Below are 6,211 nucleotides of genomic sequence, written 5' to 3' on the forward strand. Positions count from 1 at the left end.
ACGACGGAATCAATGTCTGAAAGTCCGTAAAAATCGGCATGAACGTTTTTACGAAAAATAAATCTTAGAAAAAGATCTATTTTTACGAAGAATCTTGCGGAGAAAACACATTTACGAAAAATCGGAGAAAGACGCAAACAAGGTTGCCGCGTAGCAACCAGCGCAAAAACTGGTCGCTACGTAGCGACCGAGCACGCTACGTAGACCGAGCTCTCACCAAAGCTCGGTCGCTACGTAGCATGCTCGGTCGCTACGTAGCGTGCTCGGTCACTACGTAGCGACCGAGCTCGAGCAGGAGCTCGGTCGCTACGTAGCGACCGAGCTCGAGCCAAAGCTCGGTCGCTACGTTGCGACCGAGCTCGAACCAAAGCTCGGTCGCTATGTAGCGACCGAGCTCGAGCCAAAGCTCGGTCGCTACGTAGCGACCGAGCTCGAGCCAAAGCTCGGTTGCTACGTAGCGATCTAGCGCTCGGTCTCTACGTAGCGACCGAGCTCTTCCGTAACGTCGATACGACATCAGTTCATGCATTCTCGTCTACCCTTCGATGCTATCTCCCGAATACCGTAGCGAACCCATCGCACGTTCCTCGCCATTTCTAAGTTATCAATCAAACTTTACCGTAAAAACCGTGGAAAGTTCATTCTTTATCGAAAGAAGCCGTAATAAACGCTTCGAGTCGGAAGACGGCCCAAAGGGACCTAAGACATGACTCGAGGCCCAACTTACGATTTCTTAACCAACAGCCCGTAAACCGCATGTCGGTTTACGCTTGGTTCGCAAGGGAGGATAAATGTCAAGTTTCCGCGGATAAATACGAAATTTTGAAGATAATTACGAAGATCGGAAATAATGGAATATCTCCATTTTTATGCTATGGCGGCTTAAGGGCAGAAGAGGAAAAACGTAAACCGACCTTGGAGCCAGTATATAAGGAGTCCTAGGCGAGAGGCATGGAGAAGAACTTTTTTGGGAGCAAACTTAGCACTTAGAGCAATTAGGCTACTTTCCGTTTTTGTTATTTCGAGCTGCGACTCAACTAGGTTTTGCAGTCTTAGGTTGTTAGAACTAGGAATCTCGCCGACAGCTCTCATAGCCGAGGCTTCTACCTTGTTGTAACGCTCATACACGAATTCGGAATAAAACTCCCTTTGCTCTCTTTTACGATTTCTTATTTCTTTTCGTCTTTACTTGCGTGTTCTGATTGCTTGGCGTGTGGTTTAACAGATATCCGTGATTTCTGGGAAATTAGGGTTTACCTTACTTTCCTAATTTAAACGGAAATCGACAGTGCGAATTTCGGTTCCCACACTTATTCCTTCAAAATCGTACTCAACATTGATGTATCAAACCAGCAACATAAGAAGAGAAGGAAGACGACGATTGCTGGATTTGATAGCTCGCCTCCGGGCGAAGATAAGAGTGAGATAAGGGGGAGGACAGGGAAGTCGCTGGACAAAGTCTTACAAGTGATGGAGAAGAAGAACAAGAAGTGTGAAAAAGAGTATGTGAGATTCTGGAGGAAAGACTGTGGTCCGGAGATGAACTATGATGTGTGTTGCTTATATCACCGTGATGGAGAGTTGCTTCTATGTGACGGCTGTCCATCAGCATTTCACTATACTTGCCTCGGATTGTCGAGTCTTCCCAAGGAAAAGCTATGGTTTTGTCCTTGTTGCTGCTGCGATGTCTGTGGATCAATAGAGACATCAGGAAACATAAAGTTGATGACTTGTGAGCAGTGCCAAAGAAGGTTCTGTAGTCATCAATGCAGCAGAGTCACTTCCGCACTAAAGAGTCTCCTAGGATGTAAGATTGCAGTTGGCGACGAGGGGGATTTAGTTTGGACACTGATGAGAGCTCCAAATGAGGATGAGCACTATGCTGATGAACAGATCTCAAAGCTAGGTTCTGCTGTTAAGATACTTCACCAAGGGTCCGGGAGAGACCTTGTTGAGGAACTGATATTCAAGAAAGATGATGTAGGCGTGGGTCGAGGGTTCTACACGGTTATGATCGAGAAGAACAACGAGCCAATTACGTGGCTGCAGTGAGAGTTGTTGAAAAGGATGTAGCTGAGATCCCTTTGGTGGCGACACTGTCTGATTACAGGAGACGCGGGATGTGTAGAGTGCTAATGGATGAGCTGGAAAAGCAAATGTATAGAAGGGGAGTCTGCATATTGGTATTACCGGCTGCTGCAGACGTTATGACCACTTGGACTCAGCGGTTTGGGTTCTCAGTAATGGAAAAGTGGGAGAGGTTGGAGCTTGTGAAACATGGGATGCTTCATTTTGCTGCTACTGTCATGTGCCATAAGTCTCTGATGGAGAGAGGACATTCAGGAGAGTCGAACCTCACAGAATAGGAGTGGAACAAGTAATTTTATTACACTTTTCTAAGACATGTTAGGTCTCAAAAGTATGTGTAATCAATGTTGTATATCTACTAATTGCATAAATAAAGATAAATCTTTATCAATATTAGTTTAAAGAAGTGTCCATCACAATTGCAATTGTGTGTACAATAAAGATAAACTCAAGTCTAAAAAGCTTTGAGCAAGAAGCTAAGCATTTACTTTTTTTGTACTTACAAAGTAAAACCTAAAGTTGTGAAACCCAAAAGAAAAGTTATCTCGTTTTTTATTCACGAGGTTGCTCCAAAGATACGGATTCGCTTCTGAACCAGAGCTCTGCGGCAAGGACAAGTGACTTTGTTTCCACCATTGTTGTGTGCCTCAGCTGCTTCTTTTGAGCGTTGTTCTTCCTCCACTAGAGCCAGAGCTTGCTCCTTTGCTTTCTGTTCCTGCCCCCTTTTCTCCTGCAAATAACATATTAATCTAAATACAACAAAAAATAATTAAATAGACTAACTAGAACTAGCACATAAGACAAGACCAGTTTGGCAACTAGATAAATGCCTCAAATGAGACTTTGGTAAATATTTACAGTCCTAAGAAAACGATGCTTCCCACAATTCTAGAGTCAAAAAGTTGTGAGGAGTAGATAACTTTCAGGGTATAAATATAATTACAGAGAATACATGAACTAACGTACCTCAATTTCCTTTTCATCCTGTGTAATCTGAGTTAAAGCATAATAAAGGGCCTTAGTCTTTTCCTTCTCAGCTATAATCTCATCCTGCAACTTCAACTTCTGCTTCTCCCACGCCAACAGCTTCTTTAAACATTCCTTCTGCTTCTTTGAATCTTCCAGAGATTTTGATGCACTCAATTTGAGACAAGTAGCTTTTCTAAGATCATTTTCAATCTCAGATAGTCTTTTCACGGTTTGTTCATCAACATCTAGTTTCCCCTCTGACAACAGCCAGTTCATCGCTGACCTTTTGGGAAACTTGCATTGCTTTCTTCTGAGCCCAATCTTTCCTTTCCTTTAACTTCTTCTCAAGATCCTTGACCTGCTGAACCAGTGTGAGTATAAGACCATCCTTATCATCCCCACCCACTGATTCCATAGTATCATCAAGGTTCAGGTCGCGAAACTTCTCCAGCACCGAGCTAACACTCTCTTCTCTCCCACCTGAGATACGTGGCTGCTCACAAGCCTCCACACTTACGCTATCACCACCGGTTTCAGACACAATCTGCTTCACGAAACCCAGCAGAAAAAGCTGCAACATTCCGCTTCAGCAAAGACTTCATGGACGGCGAAAGTTTAAACCTTCTCCCTGCAATTTCAACTCAACATTGTTCACCCTTTTACCAGAAAACCCAGGTCCTGCTCCACCATTCCCAAAATCCCAACCTCCATGGAATCTAATCTACACAATGCAGGTGCCATGAAACCAGCAAGATCTATACTACTAGTACTACTACCAACTCCGACTACATTTAGCCTTATTCCGCCCTACCAACATGAAGCTCACTCATCATCGCAACACATTTACTCAAAGTAGGCTTAACTTGTTGCAACAATCTCAGACTGATTCTCACTACCATTCAAATACGATAACGGGTTATTCAGAATATTCGACAGAACATCAGAATCACCATAATAGTGACCAACTCAACAAGCTTTGTAACAGAGAAGTGATAGAGATAACGTATGTTCTCTCTATTGATCAAACTACCGTTCGTAAAAACAATAGCTTGCAGCTCAAGAGTATAGATTCTGGATTGAAGAAAGAATCTAAAACTTCATGAACAAAGAATCTCTCAGAAGAGTTACAAGAATCAAGAAGAAAACTCACTTACAATTTCGATAATCCAAAAGTAATGCAGTAACAGAGTTATATACTCTGTTACCGTTACAACCGTTATAACGAACTATACTCGTGTCCCTCGTTTCCTCGTTCCCTTGTAACTTGCCTTCCACGTCACGCCTCATCTCTTTATCTGTATCAAATCTTCCCTCCCCAAAGAAACTTGTCCACAAGATTCAGAAATCCATCTCAGGGAACCTCCTCTGCAAATCAAAAAGATACTCCCAAGTTGCCTCCTCTGCGTTTTGACCTTCCCATTGAACCAATACCAATGTCACTGCCCTTCCTTGACGCTTCCCCATCTTCCGTTCCAAAATAAACTCAGGTTTCAGTATGGTATCTTCACCCACCACTGATGGTAATTGATTTGAAGTCGTCACGTTACCCACTGCGCTCTTCAATTGTGAGACATGAAAGACTGAATGGACTTTCGACCCCACCGGAAACTTCAGCTTATATGCAACTTCCCCCACCTTATCACTGATGCAATAAGGACCAAAGTACTTTGGTGTGAGCTTCTCTGTCGTTCTTCGTACCACTGACTGCTGTCTATAAGGCTGTAGCTTCACATAGACCCAATCACCTATCTCAAAACTTCTTTCTGACCTGTATAAATCAGCCTGTTGTTTCATCCTGTGCTGCACCCTCATTAGATGAAATTTCAACAACACCAACATCTTTTCACGATCTTCCAAACACTTGGCTACTACTTGTACTTTCGATTCACCTTGTAAGTAGGGTAAATAAATCGGAGGAGCTTGGCCATAAACCACTTCATACGGGGTAGTTTGAGTTGCCGTATGAAAGTTGGTATTATACCAATACTCTGCAAGCGGTAACCACTTACTCCACATCGCAGGACGGTCACTAGTCATGCACCTGAGGTAGGTTTCTGCACATCTGTTCACCACTTCTGTTTGACCGTCACTTTGAGGATGATAAGCAGTCGACATGTTGAGAGAGCATCCTTGCAACTTGAACAACTCCTACCAAAAGTTAGTAAGAAAAACTGCATCTCTGTCACTGACTATCGATCTAGGGAATCCATGGAGCTTATACACATTGTCTAAGAACGCTTGTGCGACCGATGTTGCAGTGTAAGGGTGAGCAAGAGCAATAAAGTGAGCTGCCTTACTCAAACGATCCACCACAACAAAGATTACTGTTTTCCCATAAGAGTGTGGAAGCCCATCAATAAAATCCATTGATATGTCAGTCCACACTGCTTCCGGTATAGGTAAGGGTTGTAACAGGCCTGGTGATGCAGCTACATCATATTTGCATTGTTGACAAACACTGCAGCTACGAAGGTAAGCTTGAATATCCTTAGTAAGCCCTTTCCAATAGAACAATCCTTTCACCCTCTGTCTTGTCACTTCTCTTCCTGAGTGACCGCCTTGACTAGAACAATGTAACCACTCCAATATCATGTCTTTAACCTCCACCACATTAAGTACTACTATCTTGCTTCCCCTCCTCAACACATTCTGAACCCATGAGTATTTTTTTACTGCATACGGATCCTTTTTTAGCTTCTCAATAGTCTCCATTACTTGATTATCAGTTGCGTAAGCCTCCTCTATCTTTGTTAAAAGATCACAATCGAGTACTGACATCGCCATATGTAATATCTCTGCACCCTCTACCCTTGATAATGCGTCTGCTGCAACATTATCCTTCCCTTGCTTATACTGTATCTCATAATCAAACTCCAAAAGCTTAGGTAGCCACTGTTGCTGTATTGGTGTGTTCAATCTCTGTTCCAGCAAGTACTTCAAACTCCTCTGGTCTGTCTTAATGACAAAGTGATTTGTAAGCAGATAGTGCCTCCACTTCTGCACGGCAAAGACAACTGCTAGCAACTCTTTCTCATAGATGGAAAGATTCAGTTGTTTGCCCTTCAAATGTCTGCTGATATAGGCTAACGGTCTTCCCTCCTGCATCGATACTGCCCCAATACCCTCCTTGCATGCATCTGTTTCGACGACAAAA

At 43.2% G+C, this 6,211-nt stretch overlaps 2 pseudogenes; one reads left to right on the top strand and one right to left on the bottom strand.

Moving 5' to 3' along the window:
- The first annotated feature begins 1,353 nt into the window (after positions 1–1,353).
- LOC106321343 lies at positions 1,354–2,366 on the top strand (annotated as a pseudogene).
- Positions 2,367–2,616: 250 nt separating this feature from the next.
- On the bottom strand, positions 2,617–4,344 carry LOC106321344 (annotated as a pseudogene).
- Positions 4,345–6,211: the final 1,867 nt, after the last annotated feature.

Source organism: Brassica oleracea, unplaced genomic scaffold, assembly GCF_000695525.1.
Source record: "Brassica oleracea var. oleracea cultivar TO1000 unplaced genomic scaffold, BOL UnpScaffold01457, whole genome shotgun sequence".
Taxonomy (NCBI): domain Eukaryota; kingdom Viridiplantae; phylum Streptophyta; class Magnoliopsida; order Brassicales; family Brassicaceae; genus Brassica; species Brassica oleracea.